This window comes from Cygnus olor, chromosome 12 (assembly GCF_009769625.2).
Source record: "Cygnus olor isolate bCygOlo1 chromosome 12, bCygOlo1.pri.v2, whole genome shotgun sequence".
Lineage (NCBI taxonomy): Eukaryota > Metazoa > Chordata > Aves > Anseriformes > Anatidae > Cygnus > Cygnus olor.
In genome coordinates this window covers 7,291,765-7,311,736 of record NC_049180.1, presented here as the reverse complement: position 1 = coordinate 7,311,736, position 19,972 = coordinate 7,291,765, and the positions used below count along the sequence as shown (strand labels likewise).

Here is a 19,972-nt window from a genome sequence, read left to right as displayed (position 1 = left end):
AAAGCATCTATAGTAATAACAGATAATAATTATTAACTGGTATGGTTTTCATTACACAGTTATCTTGCATAAATTTCAAGCTGTAACAGCGCTGGTCTGCCGTTAGTGTAGGATGTGGGAGGAGCTGATGAAAATCAAGTCCCAAAACAATAGGTTTGTTGGGACTGTAGCTGTAACAGCTTTCTTAGTTGTTGCTTCATTCCTTGTGGGAACAGTTGTGCAGCTGCACTACATGCAGAACTCCCACTGAAGTCTTTGAGCAAGTGCATAATTGGGCCCTAGTGCACACTTTAACACATTTGTTTTCATTACCATGTTTACTATCTATGTTTTGGAGGTGTCTGTTTTGCTGTGCTCTGTGTCTCTAAAACTGCAATGCGACAGCAGTATTTTATATTTCTTTTTTGAAATAATAATTTAGCAATTATTTTTCCCCTTATGTGTATGTTTTTAGAAAGTACCTCTGTGTGTTCCAGAAGTGTATGCAAAGTCAGCACTTTACTGAACCTCTTATACTTGTAAACCTTATGAAGTGATATAGATTGGATTCTTCTTTCAGACTTTGCAGGCAGTTGAAAATAAGAAACATGCCTTTTAATAAAGAAGTCTTTTTGTATATAAAATCTATAGCTAAATTTACTAGAAATTTATAGTTGGCATTTCAGTAGACTAAAACATGACATTTTTGACTTTCTTTACCTTTGAAGAATGTGGAAACTAAAAAATATTGCAGTTCTTCATATGCATTCTGTGTGAAATATTAAACCATAGTCTTTGAAAATCTCACTACCAAGTGTAAAAGGCAAGTGGTTCATCCCATATCTTTCTATCATTGAATAATAACTAATATATATATTTGGGGAGGAGGGTATTGAATCAGTGGTTAATGAGAAATATTTGCAGACAGTACACAACAAATCAATACCTTTGTTTCTTCTGCTAATCTTCACTCTACAGATAATCAGCCTTTAGAGGACTGAGAATTTGGGACTATTAGGAGGTAAGGATGAATTGCTGACAGCTTACTCATTTACTCATGCAAAAATACGTTAGGTCATTTTTTTGCTGTGTGAAATATGGTACAGATATATCATCAACATTTGATAAATAGAAAGGTTTTTTAAAAGTTGCATCTGAAATACTTGACATTCAGTACAGTTTTTGAAAATGATAAAATCATAATTGTAAAAAAGACCTGCAGTATTGCCAATCAGATTTTTGCTGTTATGTGCACCCTGATACATATATCTTACTGTCCCCCTGCAGAAGAAGGAATGAGCATAAAGAAAAGAGCAATTTTCCTGCCGTAAATTGGAAAGTCTGCCAACCAGCTAAGTGATCTACCATCAATCAGTGTTAAATTCTTTTTAGCTGCAGAAAATTCAAGAACTAACTATTACTGAGAGATTTCACACAGTGACTAATGGTATATGACAAACACATTTAAAATCTGCATAGACCAGCATCAGTTTAAAATATAACATGAATAATAAACTATTCTAAAGATATCCTGGTGTGCAAAATAAGATATAATCTCCTCAGACACATACTGTACATAGAAGATCACCATTCTAGACATGCATTCAATATCAATACAGAACAAAGTCAAATATACAATACGACTTTATTTGGAATAGCATATTTCACGAAATGTATGCTGCAATATTGCACGTATTCAAGCAAGACTGTACAGCAAGATGGCTAGGTTATGGTATAAAGATGACAGCTGAATAAAACACTGGGCTGAATATATGATTACTTTACTCACATGAGGAACCCCATTAAGTAATACTGAAATCTTGAAGTGAGGAAGGTCTTCTCCTCCACCATGTCATTACTAAAGCCACAACTAATGCATCTGTTCCAGATGGCAAGCATTCAAATGAATGTGAGATAGTGTTGTTGCTTGCATACTAAGTTGGCCATTTCTCAGTACAAAGATTTTTCATTCCACTCATGTCTGTTTAGTTTTCCTTTAAAAACATATTCTTTAGCTACAGAATATGGAAAAATATTTGCCAGAAATGAATATATTATCTATTAAAAGCTGTCTGCACCTCTAACTGAAGAACAGTCCATTTAATAGGAGACATTTGTCTTAAATTTGCATTTTGATATATTTAGACCTTTGCATTTATTTCAATTCACTCTTCATATTTACATATTTAATTCAGAAAATAAAGTCTGTCATTTTGACAATGGCCTTTCTAGCCACAATGTTTTTTGTTTTTTTTTCTTTCTGACAAAAGTGTGTTGCCACAGAAGTCAATAGGAATGGCATTTTATTGAGAATAGGATCTGTTATGTTGGGCTTTGTCAAACTAAGAAGAAACCATAACAGCTTAGGACAAAGGTGTTCTCACTTTAACAGATACATATTCTGAAAGAAATATAAATTTGAAAGTGAAAGAACCTGGGGCAAGGTGTGCTATACTGATAAAACAAGCAGTCCTACTAATCACCAAAGCGAGATGGAAAACCTTGAATAAATGTAAGCATACCAAACAGCCTCAGGCTGAAGTAGTTTTCCCCATTCCTAGCAGAAATACGAGAACCAGGAAGGAAGTGTAACTTCCCAAGAGGGAAGTATAAGCTTAAATGTGTTTAGGTACAATGTTTGTAAGCTATGGTGCAATCTCTCAAATATTAGTCTGACCATATGTCTCTTCATCCACCTTTCTGCCTCCCAAAATCTAGATGTTCACAGCTAGTTTGCTTAAAATCTTTAAATGCTGATACTATTCACCTCTGAGTTGTGATTTTCTGAATCATTCATGGATCAGCTTATCTGATTTTGTCTCCTCTGAGCTCAGATATCCCATATTTAAATGGAATAAAGTGCTATATATATTAAAGACAACAGTGCTGACACAAGTTTGGAAATCTGTGTCAGTGAAAATCACAAGTAGTACAATAAACATAGCTATACCTTATGCTCAAGCTGTTTTTAAAGCAACAAAAGCATGCTGTTCCTCAACCCTAATTCTACAAAAGCAGACTGTCTATACATAGTACTATGAAAGCACTGACCAGGTTAGTCAGATTAAACAAGAATACTTAAATAATCATCCCATTAGCTGAATTATTGTAATGCCTGTGATCTGAATGCACTATATAGCTTCACTTCCATTTACAGCATTGCTAACAAGAAATCAGAAAAAGGACTAAAAGGAATTTGCATTTCATCATTTGGTGCCATTCTGTCTACCTCAATGCCAGCTAATACACACACTTGTGATGGAGAGAAGATACACAGAAAAGGTACTGCAAAAATATACGGTTCCAAGCCTGCTGAGAGCCATAAAAGACCCGTCTGATTATTCCTGCACCTTGAGTAATTGCTCTGAAGGCCATGGAATTTTTTTGTAGGGCAAGTGGAGGCAACGCTATCAAAAACTTGGCTAAAATCCCTTTAGGACAGCTCACATACTCAAAGTTAAGAGAAGTCATGAAGCTTATCATACACATTTTATTTCCAATTATTGACTTTTCCCAAAATAATGTATTTTGTTGAAAGTCAAAACTGAAGTGGAAGTGAGAGTATGGCAACACAGATGACTAGGCAGAAGGATATTTGCCATCTCTTCTTTGTGCTCTCCACTACAGTTAGCAAAAGCCTCTGATGTATTATCATCATATTATCTTCCTTTGTTTTTAATACATATATATTTTATGAGTAAGGAATTAATGGCTGTATGCAAATCTTCTGTGAAGCTAGCAGCAAGAGAAAGCGCTATTTACACTGAAATTCATGTACTTACTAAAAAGTATTAACAACAGCAATTAACAACAATGGAGATTGTGCTGTTTCCATCTGTATTTTGTAATATACAGCAAATGATAGTCACTCAGCAATACTTTAATTTGCTCATTTTCTTCAGCTAAAATATGGGAGTTCTATTTATTTTAGGGCACTTTTATCAAAGTAGTCCAAATCTACAAATCCCATCTGCTAAATAATTAGAAATCGTTAATGATATGAGAATTCATTCATAGCCCTGAGCAAAGTATTATTTCCCTGGGAGGAGCTCCAGAAAGGACTCAAGAGATACTTTTTGGATTTTCTGTTATTCCAGATGGGATAGAAAGGAGTAATATTTTGCATCAACACCATCAGCAGATTCAGGTATTCTGCTCTTGTGCTACCCAGATACATGAACAAAACCTACTGCCTGCATAAAATACTTGGGAGGGGGAGGGGGAGACGGTGAGGGAGAGGGAGAAGGAAGCTTCACCTGACATCCTCCTTTCTTCCTAAACACAAAACAGAGGTAGAGGTGCATGGAAGAAAAACTTGTATATATTTATTTTAATTTTTTTTTTTTGCACCAGCTCAAACAAATACACTTAGCAGCTGAAACAAATTCTTCAGAAATAGTGAAACTCTGCACTCTAGAATTTCCAGGAATAATTGAATTGTGTAAATACTTTTTGCTTTCTTTTAAATCTCTGATTTTAAGGAAAATTTCTCCAGTTCTAAAGATTAGAGTAATCTAGAAATCTGCGAGATTCATGACAGCTTTCTCTCTCTCCAGCAATGTATGTACTTGCTTCATCTATACCTGTACAGCAGCATCCAGGTGGATAATAGGGTCTTCATATCCTTCCCAAGTGACCTTGCAGATACCATTAACCTAAATGAGATTAGTCACTGGAGCTGTGCACAGTTGCTCTTAGCAGATGCAGCCACAGCAGCAGCACTTATCAATAAAAGAAGCTTGTTGAAGAGAGAGAGCCTGGATTTGGAAGTTTTGAAGATGATCATAAGGACATATGGTATCTGAATTTCTGAATATGCCAGAGACAAGCAGGCATAAGGACGCATTTCAAAAAAAATGGGAAAAGCTTCTGTGAAGAATGCACATATTCATGTTCATTTTTATAATACACTGCAAGTGTTTACACAGAAGCCTCTCATTCATGAAAGTGGAGTTTATTACTATCAATCACAGAAACAGCAAGCAAAAGTGCTGAGATTTTATGTACAGTGAGGGTTTTAACACTTCTGTAGGCAGCAGTAGTTATTTTACTAGCAAATGGTGTCATTGGGAATATGTTGATCATCTGGCTATGTTGTAACATTCATAAAATATCAGCATCCCAGCTGAAAAACAGCCATAACAACATAATGGGGCAGGTTTTCCTTTGCACATATTTAAACATTTATGCTCAGGTACTAATTGTTGCTGTAGAGAATATCTTTTCTGTGGAATAACAAAATCATCCATGAATGAAGTTCCAGTGTTATTGTTAATGCAAAATCAGTCTATCCATATGAAAAGATTTTATTTTCCCAGTATCTTTCCCAGATCAAGAAGGTACTGTGGATGCAATTGTATTTTGTGCACTTTGAATGAATTTGAGAAAAATTCAAAAAAGCTTAGATTCATATCATATTTAAATGAATTACAAAGGACAGAATCTACCTCTCATATAGTCATTGAAAAAAGAGAAACACTTCAGAGAGCTGTGGGTATGTCTAAGACCTGAACTATATTTTGAAGATGTCTAAATCTTTCCCTTGTGTACCAGAAGTTTCTATAGACTAGTGTCCTGACTTAAACACCTAAGGTACTTATGAAAGGTTGGGATTAATCTAGAACTTTGTTCTTGAAATAACTTCAGGAACAAGGTCTTATAAAAAAAATCCCAGGATGTGAATTAATATGATAGCTACTGAGTATGGCATTACTCTAGGGTTTAAAGTATCACCTGCAAGTCAAAATCCTGGATTAAAGGCCTTTCTTTAATCAGAACAGTAGGCAATAATATCTGTGATGACAGCTTGTATCAGAATGCACTAATCATTGGGCTGCAGGGCAATATGCACTCCTGCTCTCTTTCTCTGTGGCTTACTGAGTATTTAATTATTCTATGTAAAGTGAAACAGCTTCAACAGAGTGGAGAGCAGGATGAAAATCAATCCTGTAAGTCCTTAATGGTAGGACAGGTTCAAATGTTGTCAGACAGAGGAGGAAACTGAAATTAGAACTGCCAGAAACCGATCAGTTACCTGATCACCTAAATTAAGTGTAGAACTATGGTAGGGTGTACTTCATTTTTTGAAAACTTCTATGGGATCACTTCAAAGAAGGGGAAAATTATTTTCTTTGTGAATCCCAGTAGGTTCTGGATTTCCTTTTAACTATGGAAAAATGTTTTATAAATTTTTAAGGTCCACACAAGTTTGTAAATTTAAAAAGAGATACAGTGTCATCCTCCAAACAATCTAAGACAATACAATAAGTTTTTTTTATCACTAATAACATTGACTTAAACAATAAGGTTTACTGAGGATAATGCTTGGGGTCCCAATTGTTTAATAAGTACTAGTGAGTTTCCAGTTTGTGCCAGAGGTCTGAATGTCAGTATTCAACACTGCAGATGATGACCTATTTGCCAAAAGGAAGTTAAAATTTATGTCTGTCACAAGCAGGTAAGAGCTGTTCGGGAAAGCAGCTACTAAAACCAGTAATAATGTATTCAGCCCTTTCCTAAACAGTGAATATTAAGGCACAGTTGTGACTAGAAGAGGGAAGAACTGACATTTCTCAGCTGCCAGCACCATAGCTAGCTAGGCTGTCTGTCCTCTTGGTCCTTTCTCACAGTTCTGAAAGGCGCCTGCTGGCACTGCTGTGGAGGTATCTACTTACCAATTTATCTGACAGGTGGTTAGCTATTAACATAAATAAAAGTTGTGACCTGTCTGCCACTTTCAATAACTCTTGTGTTATATCCCCAATCTGTCATGTCCTTGGCAGCCCTTTTGTTTATTAGTAAATGCATTATTCATTAGGAAAACTTGATAGGAAAAATTGCCTTAATTTTATTCATTTTAGTTGTACTCTGCTATTATCTCTTTAGCAGCAGTTTTCTTTGCTGTACTCTGACTGTTATGAGAACTAGATGGTGACTGGGCTGGCTGATATGCCACTACAAAGGAACATGAGGGAGGATGACACTTTGCTGCTGCCTTGTACAAGTTCTTCAAGACGTGCAGGGATAAATAAGTTTGTACAACTAACTTTACCATAGTGAAACAGGTGAGTGGATAAATGGGAAACAGGAGACTAATAAACCGGCATTTGCCATACACTATAGCTGAATTAATCCTGCAAGTTTAAATCTGAATTTAAAAAAATTACCTTTGAGACTTTAGACTCGGACTTTGAGACTTTGAGACTTTAGACACTGTGACTCAGACATGGTTCTCTTCACTTGGGCTCCTTATACAGAATGGCGCCTTCTCCCTCCTCTATCCACTTCAAAATTGGTTTACCCCTAAGGAATAAGGAATTTCAATGTCTCAGACAACCAAACAAAACCTTTGTTTATACTCCATTCACTGTATTAAAATTAAAATTAATATTTGAATTGTGAAAGATTTAAGGAAGGCACTGTTCCTTACAGCAGCAGTCCTTGAAACAGATGCTTACCTGTCATCCTTTCTGGAACAAATTTAAGATTCCAAAGAAATACACTGAGCATAGATGGAGTTTCCATGGCTTAGCACTGGGGTTACCATTCTGTGCTCACATTAGTTTGGATATTTCTAATGTAAATTTATTGTTACACTTATAACACCTGTTATTATAGTAGGATTTATTCAGGTTAACAAAACAGTAAAGTCACTAATAAGATATCACACTATAATGCTGAGAAGAGAAAATGCCATTATAAAATTTCATCAAATGGATGTGATAGAAATTAGGAAGCAATGTTCACAGACTGGAGGTAGGAAGATAAACAAGGATATTATGCAAGACCGATCCTAATGTAGGGGAATAAGATGAGGCATAACAGCTTGTCAGTTAAAGTTATTTCAACCAAAGTTTCCTTCCCAACCAGCTATCTATCTTCCACGTAATTTAGACAAGATGATTTTAACCTCAAAGTTCACCTTTTGGATTGATAAATCTGGCCACTTGAGGATTTTGGAAGGTGAGTTATTTGCTTTAACCATCTTCCAGACAGTTTTTGAAATAGTCTTTTATACTGGTGAACTCTTTACCCTGCCCATTTTTCACTTCTGTTTTGTCCATTTGTCTCCTCCTGTTTTCCTAGCTAAGTGCAGCTTTGCAAAGAGAATGTCAGAGACTAATGGCAAACATGCTTGTTAATTACTCTTAAACCTCCCATGTCTAAAGTCACTTAAGGCACACAAAACTTGTTGAACATGACTCCAATTAACAGACAAATTTGCCAGATCTTAATTGAGGAGATATTATTTCTGGGTGTCTTTAGGTGAATTCTGGAGCACAGAATATCCAATGTGCAAACTGTCACAGTGAGAAAGATTGCCTGTTGCACTCCAATCCTCAACTCCACAAAACAGCAGCCTATTTTTCATGATTGCAGCTTTGTCTTAGCTGCACCAGTGAGATGTTTTTCTGGCACGTTATTCAGGGAGACATTACTGCATAGGTGCTTAAAGAATTTTGAGTTAAATTCAGAGTTAAAGGAAGAGAGAGAGAGAGACAAACTCTTACCAGTTGTATAAGGAAACTGAAATCTCATCTGACATTAGATGAGTGAAAAAATAGGAAAGTTAAAAGGATGTAGGATAGAAATGCAATTCTCAAGTATTGTTCCTGCTCAGCTTAAGCGCTGTAAATGCATGTCAATTGTCAATTAACCTTGCCTGTTTAAATATAGAGATGAGTAGATGACTCTTCTTTAATTTTCTCTTTTTCTCTAGTTCAATTTCTGAAGCTGATTTTCAGTGCATGAACATGATAGGAACTATGTTGGGACAATCCAAAGGTCTTTGTAACCCAGTGTCCGATCTCCTAAAGCAGCTGGCAGAGTAAGCACATAGCAGTACTTTCCCAGATATCTTTCAACTTCAAATGATTGTCTTTAACATCCATGTAAAGTATTAGCTTTCCTCTGCAAGCTGCAATTTCCCACCCAGTACTAGTGACTGGGACAGTTGTCTGGCAGGGAGAAAGCAAGAGCAGGACTTCAACCTGACCTTTTTGGCGGGTAGCACAGCTGAGCAGTCTTTTGCTCTAAATAGTCCCTCTGGGACTGAGGAGAACAGTACAGAAAGCTATTTCTTCATGGAGCAGCCAGTTACACCTTGTCCCCTAGTCAGAAAAAGCTGCATTGTGAGAATCTAGTCTTCAACAGACTGGCAAAAGAAGAAAAAGAGTAACTATATTTGTGATGTGACAGAGGATCTAGTTACCTGCATAGAATAAATGAAAAATTATTAAGCAACAGGAACGTGCTAGGGAAATTGCTTCTAAAGTTACCAGATGGCAACAGCTGTAACTTACTTTTCAGCAGTTCTGCCAAGAACCAAAGTGAATGTAACTTAGTACAATATCATTTGTAAAAAAAACACAAAACCAGAAGAGTTTCTGCTGTAATTGTTCCATGATTCAGCAATTCAGCCAGATAACTGCTCCCAATCACACATAAACTCCAATAAATTTGAGTACAACCTCACATACAGGCCATATGTTAGGATGAATGTAAAACCCCAAGGATATCATTGGAAAGCTCATAACGCCTATGCAGAACTTGGGAAGGAAAAGAGTGAATACAAATCTGCAGTATTTGTTTTTAAGAGGAAGGGCATAGGGAACAGATTTTTTAAGTTCACAATTAACTTGCAGCAAGCAAATGCATAGCTCTTCTTCCCCATGATTACCATAAAGTCAGTGGAGCAGCTGCCTCATCCATGGGCAGATACAAAATAAGAAACTTTGAAAATGAGACAGGTTAATACTTCAAATATGTGTAACCAAACACCTAGGGGCTAACTCTGCCACAGTCACTCAGGGGGAACACTTTCTTGCCTAACACATAATACCTCTGCAGTCACTCATGATGTAACTTGTAGAACCTAAGGCCAAATTCAAATCCAAGTTACACTTTGTGAAATTAAGATTCACCACTTTAATTTCCTTTGAATCACTCTTAATTTACACTGGCATAACAGATTAGAATCTGGCCCCTCGAGTTTTAACACCTGCTTAGATTTAGACAGTAGAAGAGCTTTAGCTTAAGACAAGAGCTATTAATTCACTCATCTTTATTCACACATAAAGGCTGATATACGTCTTTATGTGTTCATATACAAGATAATGCAGCTGAAAACTACCACTGTGTTTAAAACTGCAGAAAGTTGTAGCAAATGATTTTCAATACCTTTACGATAATTACAATTAAGCATACAAGTGTGTTTTGATGTAACAGGCAATATTTCCCTGTTTCTGTTTTTCACCACTTTTTTATAAAACTTTAAGGGGATAATCATTTTTCTGGTGCACATATTAAATGTTACCAGCAGTTTGTTTTTGAGACTGTTTACTCCCTGGAGTTTTCAACACTAGATTTTTTTAAAGCAATGAAAAATAATTGTAAATTCCCCATGTAATTAAATTCATTACAGTAATATGCTCATCTGATTTAGTCCACTGTTAGCCAATTTTCTTTTCACATTTCAGCTTCTAGGTTTTGTTTAAATACTTTTTCAGGGGATGGTCACTCCTAGGAGTACAGCATGGGAAAAAAAAAGAAAGAAAATTATTTTGTCATTAGCTACTGGTTTCTGATGCAGCATTTTTTAACTGCAAACCTCTGACGGAATTTCACACCTTCATATAAAAGTGCTAATATCCTGAAAAACAGTTTCAAATTTTTAATTCTTTTTTGTCATCACTTTAGAAGTTGTCTTCAGATTCCCACAGGATGCTGACCAACAACTTGAAAATCACTGCTAGTCCAAAATTCTATTCTTTTTGGTCTGTTCATCATTTTCCCCATTTTTTCAGGTCCCAAGTTCTTGTTACATCCTTAATTTCACTGACAAAAATAAAGAGACTATTTGCTACTGTGTTTGGAGTAAAAGCATTTTTTAAGCTCTGCTGGAAATGTAACAACTGTCTTTTAACAAGAACTAAATTCAGCTACCAAATAAATACAAGGAAGAATGCCCTGCCTTAAAAATTGCTAACCATGCAATTCTCTCAGCAGGAATTTTAGCAATGACACATACAATGAAGCCCAGGAAAGTAAGAGGTGCTATATAATGAGAACACTCTCATTGGCCTTCAGATTGCAAGGTAAGACATTGTACTCTTAGCTATTTAGAAGCGATTAACCTTTTTATGAATACTGCAGTTGGTATGACCCTATTCTTCACATGCTGCATATAACTCTGATGGGAAGAGAAGACTGGGGAATGACCTGCCTTTAACGGTATGTGGTCTATAATAAAAACTCTTAAAATATTATGCCTTTACCCTTTGACTGTGTTTTCTTTTGCCAGAAATGGTGATGTACAAAGACATGACACAGGACTTTCAATTCTCACAAAGAGTGCCTTATTTGTGAGAAATGGCAAGAGGTCAGAAGAGGGAGTCAACCTGCTATGACCAGATCTCTGATTCATTTAAATAAAACAGGTGATCCCTCATGCTAGTATGACCTGATGCTACTCAGTATCTGCCAAAACAAAAAGGGTAACACCCCAAGCTGGCAATGAAATGCTAGATACCATCAGGCACCATTACTCTTATTTTTTACAAAACTTGTGTTTTCTATCATGCTCTGATGCTAATCCAATTGCCACTCATCAACTTACTTCCTTTCATGTTTTGAATTTCACGTAAATAGGAAAATCATGAGAACTGGAAAAAATCGGGAACATTGAGATACAAAAAAGATTTGGGCTTACATTCAGAGAGCTACAGCTAGGCAAACTGCTGGCCAAAGACATGATTTAATTCTAACATTGCCATCCTGCCAGAAAGAAAGAGAAGCTAGAAGCATAACACAGAGCCAGAGATTACCACTAAACTGATATTTTCTTGAATTAACACAGATTAATTTTTAAAACAGAAGAACTATTATTGCAGTACTACTGATAAATAACTCTCAAATTAGACAGAGATTCTAAAATTAAGGGAATTATTGATCCAAATTTCAAGTGCAGAAATGAAACCATACTTGTGCAAATGCAAGCCATTTCTAAAAACATCAGGTGATATTCTGATGTAAGTAACATACCACTTGTTATACCTAGCAGCCACTACCTTGTCACTCTCTCCACTTGCAATCACAGGTTGAGTACTTGTCAGGAATCCCAATATTATCTGTATCTCTGAAAACAAAAGAAAATGAGGGAATGTTTATACTTCTAAAGACCTTAAGAGACAGGGAAAAAAATGTTTCACTGGCATTTATGGGCATCATTAAAAACAAACATTTTGCCATCAACATGAACAGACCGTCACTGTCAAGACAAAATCAGCCTTTCTACCTGTTGAAGAACATTGTCATAATGATCAGGGCACAAATGAATTCCCTTTATCTGTATGCTCGGAAAGTTGCCTGGGGGCAAGTTTTATGATAAATGCAGCCTGTATTGTTCCACGCACACAGAGCAGTATTATGATATGTGACAGGCTGAATAACTATTAGTATGGGCAGTGTGATGGATCTTGCATCCTTCAAAATGAAAATTCCTCTCAGCATCATATATCCCTCCCATTGGCTTACTTTCAAGGGGGAAAGAGAAGTTAGATGGATGGGATGAATGACAACCATAAAAATGATTCTATATAAGCCTCAGAGGGATTTCCTGCAGGTCAGATATTCTATGCATTGGCTTAAAAGGATAACACAAGCTCCAAGAAATCATGAGACTGACTGGATGATGCTTCACAAAGTAATAAATTTTGGGTTCTTTTTATTTAATTTCTGGAATGTTTGGGTTCTCTGTTAGCTGGAGTCTCAGAATCAGTTCTGAAATTGGACATGGGCAGAACTGACGCATCTAAATGTAAAACTTTAAGACAGGAAATTTTCATTCAGCAGTTACTTAATCCTGGAAGTGCCTCATTTATCCACGTGCATCTCCTTCTGAATTTCTCCATGTCCATTTCCTTCTGAATTTTAATTTCTTTCTTTGAATGCCCAGAACTGCTGTGGTTTGAGTGTGGAACTTGACCTCAATCTCATATAAACCCAATCAGAATCAAAAACTACGCTTTTTTTGGCTGAAGTCCCACAGTGAACTCAGTCCAAGAGCACCTCTAGAACTCACTGAGTATTTACACACAACATAAGGCTCCTCAAAAAAACAACAGTGACAATTTTCTTCTAAAATATCATGGTAAATATGGCGTGCCCATGTTTCATATTGATGAGGACATCATCAGTCTGGAGTTCCTAGGATCATGCCTGAAGCAAGTTTTGTAACAAGCTGGACAGTTTTTACAGAGGCTGTGGGGGGCTTTTACACCATCTTTAGGGGTTACCTTACTGTCCCCACATATTAGCTAGAAAGACAAAGTGTATGTCTCTGTATTTTTGCTTAAAGACAGGGACTTAAATTCTAAACTAGTTCGAGCCTCCTCTTTTGCTTCCCCCTCCCCCCCCCCCCCCTTTTTTTTTTAAGAAAATGTAATCATAAAGAATAGTTCTGATGTTTACACTCTGGTTCAAGTTGCAATTTTGTCAAGATATATCCAGTACTCTATTGTATATACAAATACAGTACAAATTGCAATAATGTATTTGTAGTAAACTTTTGGAATTATGGATCTCTGGCCTTATCTGGAATACTTTGCACATTCTTCCACATATTCCTTCCTAACTGCAAAGCAAGGGAGTGATTCAAAGTTTATCTGTACAGTGGAGGAATGTACCTCCATCAGTAAATGCCAATTTGACAAACAAAATACTTCATGGAACTGAAATGACACTAACATTCTAAAAAGAAAATAAGTGAAATGGCTTGTTTTTAATCTGAGCAAAGCATTTAGTTTTTACATTTTTACAATAACATTAATTTGGAAACATTTGTATTCAATATTACTGCAACAAATGAGTTGTCTTTAAAGCAATATTTCAACTACCTGGAATAAAATATTTCAAAAGAGTTCTCTTACAAACAATATGATTTATGTTTTGTCCTCATTCAAAATAAAATTAGATGTTCAATAGCAAGTCAGAAGTTTCAGCCACTGTCCTAAAAGAAATGTTAAAATTTTAAGAGCCTTTAATTTGTACTGGTGGAAAGAGTTTACTACAGAAAATATGATTTGAATGTCTCAGACACTTAATGATCAGTTGTTTAGATCAAAAGATCGACTGGGCCTGCTGCAGATTGCTCCTGCCCAACATTAATACCCCCTTTCTCTCCTCCTTCCCTGAATTCTACACACACCTATCCATCTTTCACTTCCAGGGGAATCTCATACTAATTTGACTTCTCAGAGCATTAAGAAGATAGAGATAGATTGATTGAGTACATGAGCTCAAAGAAGAAACAGTTGTGAATGCCTCATATTTCTCTTTTTTTCCCCAATTATTGAGTAAGTGATCAATTTGCTTCTCATAATGTGCATGTTAACATTCTCTAAAATGTTTTATAGGGCATCACAATGTCATTGTATTAAAAAATCTTACTTTAACACTTCTTGCTGCCTTTTACAAAATGCAAATGCAGATAAAATTGAATTTTCCCATTTTAATTTTAGAGATACAGTATTTGATTTATTTCCTATGCGCACTGAACAGTGAAGTATAATTGAGTTATTTACCACTATGCAAATGTTTTTAATAGTTGGATCTTAAACTTCCTAAAAAATCCTAATAAGGAAACATATTTTCAGAGATGAAGTTCTCCCTCTCTTCAAAATAAAACTATTTAAGACAGTACTCTTCAAGAAAACTTACTATATCACAAGTATGGTAATTAGATGGTTATTTTATCCACTGAGGGAAAATTCTTTTTGCAAGTAGAACAATACCTCGAAAACTATCTGAACATCTGAGTTTTCTTTATTTTTATGTTAAGATAGTGATGGGTTGGCACTGCTTGTGCTGTAAGCTTGAGCACACCCAGGACATGAAGTTGAGGTGGATGGAAAAGAAGAATCTGACAAGTGTAGGAGTAAGATATGATGTAAGGTAAAAAAGGTATCTTAAGTTAAAAGCCTCCAACCCTTCTCCAACATCAAATCAAATTAAGGTAGAATCGCAAATGTAATTAGATATCCATAGGTATTCAAACAGTAATATCTGGGTATCTGAATAGCATCCATTTGCTTGGGTATTAATCACCTGAGTTTTTACACACAAGGCACATGAAAAAGAAAAAAAGCCTTCTTAGTCTATTAGTAGTATTTTCAAACAACATCCCAACATTTTTGAAATATAAAATAACTTAGAGGTATTTAAAATCTGTATCCAGTTTAACCAATTTATATCAGTTTGCATTATTTGTTGTTAAATTACCTGAAGTTGAATGTGTCACTTGTATACTATTTAAAGTCACCAGAAACATGTCATATTTAGTAATATTCAAGTGTCCCAGAGCACATTGCTAATTGAATATTATTTTTGATATTCGTGAATGATTAATGGTAGGCCCCAAGCCACTTATTGCTGAATCGTAGATTTCTAAAGGAAAAAGAGGTTATGCTATCATTATTTACAAGATCAAGTTTTGTGTGGTAATCAAAATTCTGTCTAAGAAAGGGTCATCCTCTAGAGATATGCCTGCTTAACAACAGTAATAGTAATGAATGACTGATTAATGGTCTGACTCCACAGCAAAATCACAGAAAAAAAAAAAAAGAAAAAAAAAAAGGAGAGATAATTTTCTTGACACACAAAAGCAAATTTGAATAACACTTTTAGAACTGTGTTTTACACTGCTAATATAACAAAGCTCTGATATACAAAGATAAGGACAAATGGTGAAGAATTCAAGGGAAGCTTTAGTAAAAGAGCATCCGCTAGAAACTAATCAAAGATACTGAGAATAAAATATTGTGTAACCCTGGTGTATTTTGATACCTTATTTCATCTGTGCTTAATCCTCCCTTTGGGAGGGACAGCTGATGTCACCTTAAGGTTTTCTTGTCTCTTGTACTGCACTAATTTTCTAACATTTTCTGTTAGCAGGACATATTCTGTTTCCTCAATGGACATTTACAGTGTGATATAGAGATGACTCACAGTTAAATGTCATACATAAAATGGTCTCTGGCCATTTTCTAGCACAACACAAACATGAAAACTCTGTGGTAGCATAGATCTATCTGAACCTCAGTATCTGTTCTTGTCTTTTTTGCACTTTTATATCCTCATTCATAAGCTACTGAACAGAGTGGTGAAGAAGACATCAGAGAGCTAGGTCCTATACATTCTGGATTCTGTAATTTACAACTTGTGAAGACTCTTTAGAGGAAGAACTTTTTGTATCCCTGCTCCTCTACTCACTCAGGTAAGACATGCGCACAGATTCCATCATTCCTTTCTGCAATATGGATCACAGCAGGCCTGTCTTGCAAAACAAATGAATATAAAATAAATTTCAGAATGGGGATACTGAGACTGTGCAAACAGAACAATCATAACATCTAATAAACTCACCCTAGAAATTGGTGAAAAGTAATATTTTTGGTGCTTTTTAAGGCAAGACCTTATGGAGACATTCTAGAAATATTCATAAATTACATCCGTATGGGTATCTTTCATACAACTAAAAGAGCAAACAGCAAGAAGCCTTCCAAGAATGCAAGCCTTTATACAGCTTGCTACTGAGTCAAAGTGCTTTTGTTTCAAACATTTTAAGCTATCTTCAAGTAACCAAAACATTTCTGATTTTTTTTTCTGGGAAAAAAAAAAAAAGAAAAAAAAGAAAAAAACGTTTTTTGTTTTGTTTTGTTTTTAAGCTTGGAATAAATGGGAAAGTGCCTCTTAGATACTGACTTGCTAATAATTTTTTCCTCTGTAAATGCATTAGTGAGGCTATCATTTAAATGTTCAAACCATTGCTGTGCTATACTAGTTCTCTTCAGAAATTTATTCAAGTCATGAAAAGAAGTTGTTGTTTATGTACATCATTAAATTGTGAAAAAAATGGGAACTTCCCTTATGGGAAAGCCCTAGTGAGTACTGTCAATGTTAAGAGACTTTGTGGTTATGCCTGGACAGTAAGCATTCCTCAAGTCTCATGACATTAAGATATTAGGGAGCAATAAATGGTGGGTTTTGCTCACAGTTTAATAAAAAGGACTTTACTTTTTCATTTATGTAATTTTGAAATTCTCTAGTAATATGTCAATTAAAAAAATGGAGTAAACAAAGCTGGGGAACCATCAGGGCTCACAGGAAGTTCCTGGGAATGCTACCAAAGAAGTCTGTAACACGTTAACCACATTCCTGTAAGTTTTTTATTCCCATTCACTTTACAAGGTAAAGCAGGTATGTTTAGATTATAAGTCTATGAGCAACCCTGTTATAAGTAGTTAATCAAATCTAGTTTAAACTAGATTAGATGTCTGTAGTAGCAAATTCTGAAAACTAGTCTCTTCTCAAGATCCATTTTGCTCAGGCAGTGCCTTAAAGGTGTCAGATTAAAAAAAAAATATGTTTTGCTAAAGCGTTTAAAAATCTTATTTTAGTTTAGATGCCTATTTTTTCCATTTCCCTGTTTTTGATCTAGACTAGGATTGTCATATAAATACAATAAAATCTGTATTTAATCTCATTATGACCAGGGAATGCATGTGCTTGTAAGAGAGACACAGAGAGAATAGTATTGAACCCCTTAGGCTAAAGTACATACTGTGGCCCTAGCATTTATTAGGCCTTTATAATGTACTTTGCTGGATTTATTATCTCCACCTCCATCTACTTGTGCTTGAAGAGAACAGTCCTAAAATTGCCCTTAAAAGAAGACAATCATGAGTCTTAAAATAGAGCATCCTTTCACAGCAAATCAAAAGTGGAGAACAATAGTGAGGGGGCTGTCTTTCCAACCTTACTGTGTGAAGTTTTCCAGCTGGAAGCTTTAAATGAAATAAAAATCAGCCTTTACAATGAGCCTTTACAGATAATAGGATTGGGCAAGGACTTTGTTGGGTTGCCTCCTTTTAACTTGTTTCTTACTAGGCTAAATGAAGAAATAGCCTGATTGAGGGAGAACTGACTTTATCCAGGTTACAAGACAGGGAACCACATCTAACAATCACAGCAGAAGGTGGCAGTGACATGTAGCCTGAATTATTTTCTCAGCTCTCCATGTGGTCTCTTCTGGCTAAAGTGAATGCATCCCTTTCTTGCATCCCTGCAAAACCGAGATGACTAGCAGGGGGCAAGAAGCATGGGTCATTTTGTACACTACTTATTCTTACCACTGTTTCTTGTCCAACAAGATTTCTAAGGATTTAGCTGAAGATTCTCAAATTCAGTAATGAAGCAGTGAACAAGAGACCTGAGGCTCTCTGAAGGAAGAAAACAGTAACTAATCAGATGCAGGGGCAGTATATACATATCTAGAAATGTCAAATCTAACAACTGTTCTCCTCTGGAAAGAGAGGTACAAAGTATTATTCAAATTATTTTTATTTTTATTTTAGATCAATAAGAGTACAATTCATAGGAAATGATAGATTCCTCTAGCGGCTCATTCTGTGCTTACTCACTCTCTCTGCTGCTGAAAGGATTAAAGAAACTAAGTTTCCACTCTTGGGAATACTGGACTTCAAATGGTTTGCCCTGAAGCTTCTCAAAACTTACACATGAATTCTATAAAATGTCTTAGATTAATTCTCCTCTCAGTGACATGGTGTGAGCTGGAAATACCTGTGTTGAAATGTGTGGGCCAGTATGGTACTATTTTCACATTACAATCTTAATTTGATTTATCTTGAATGTATATGATGGAAAATTTGAGCAGAAGTACAAGCAAAAACAAAAATGGATTTTATTCCTTTCCCATACTTTCCTCACGTGCAGCACACTAAAAAAGTTGTTAGCCATTTTTTCTGCTAAACAGTTTTATACAGCTCAAAATCTAATGCCATGTAAAGATTCTAGATTCTGGTTTTATCCAGAAAATCTGCATTTCTATGTCATGCAGTTCTGTATGATCACTACTTCCTATTTGTATTGATTCAGCTGCACAGCCAAGGACATAGTTTGTACTGTCAGATGAGGTCCCTATGTTCTCCTGCGTATAATCGCACTGTCCCTGCATATAGATAATCAGTGTGTAGACACAGTTTGGAGATCAGACATACAAAGAACTTCCTAATGCACCCACCTTCCTGGTTGTTGCTCTCACAGACACATCAGGTTCCATCTTCAAATTAGTTTGATGACCTCCATTCCTAAGGCTACCTCTGACCCTGATTCTAATGGAGAAGATTTCTTTTTAATTCCATCCATCTTATTCATGGCCACAGGATAACATATAACAATGTCTACAGGTTAGCTGCCTATGAGCAGCTTATTATGCTGCTCATCCCTCCCCCATTCAGACAATAAACTTACAGATGATGCTATAGAACATGATATCTTGCTTTAAAACAATAAATAAGCCAGGGACCCTCACTACCAGTGGAATGGAGAGGCCATGATTATCTCAGCATCTCCACTTGCCAAAGCTAATCAGAAAAAACATATGCTCAACCATTATTAAATCTGGCTTATAACCAGAAAATTAGTAGATTTAGCAAAAGATCCAAGAAATGAATTGACCTTTCAAAGTTGAGGCCTGTTTCTCTTTCCCTGAGCTAAGTAACTAAAAAGTTAACAAAGAATGAGAGGAAAGGCACAATGAGATCAGCAAATGAGCAAATGTCTCATATGCACAATTGTAGCTACATAAAAATAAGTTACTAATCATTTCTATAAGGTACAGTTATCTAGCTCCAGTAGTAAAGTAATGGAGGGACTGCAAACTAGCATTCCAGCAGTTACATACTATTACTCTGGTAAATGGATGCATTTTTAGGTAGAAACACATTTGGAACAGATAACCGCCATTGAGCCTTGACTAGCATATTGAAAGTATATGAGGGTGCTCCTGAGAGTTTTGAGAGTTCTGCACAGTTAGGTTAAATGATGTCTAGAGTCCCAACAAGCTGGTTCCCAGTGATTCAAATGCTGGCAAACTGTTCCCTCTAGAAATAGTTGCAGAAGCTCCAGAATTTAC

At 35.8% G+C, this 19,972-nt stretch overlaps 1 long non-coding RNA gene across 1 annotated transcript; it reads right to left on the bottom strand.

Annotated features, from left to right (window-relative positions):
- Positions 1–7,180: 7,180 nt before the first annotated feature.
- Positions 7,181–15,406, bottom strand: LOC121076507. Its single transcript, XR_005823542.1, has 3 exons — positions 15,259–15,406; positions 12,048–12,115; positions 7,181–7,281 (listed from the first exon to the last, which is right to left on the bottom strand). It is a non-coding gene; the product is annotated as an uncharacterized LOC121076507 (long non-coding RNA).
- Between the last annotated feature and the right edge of the window lie 4,566 nt (positions 15,407–19,972).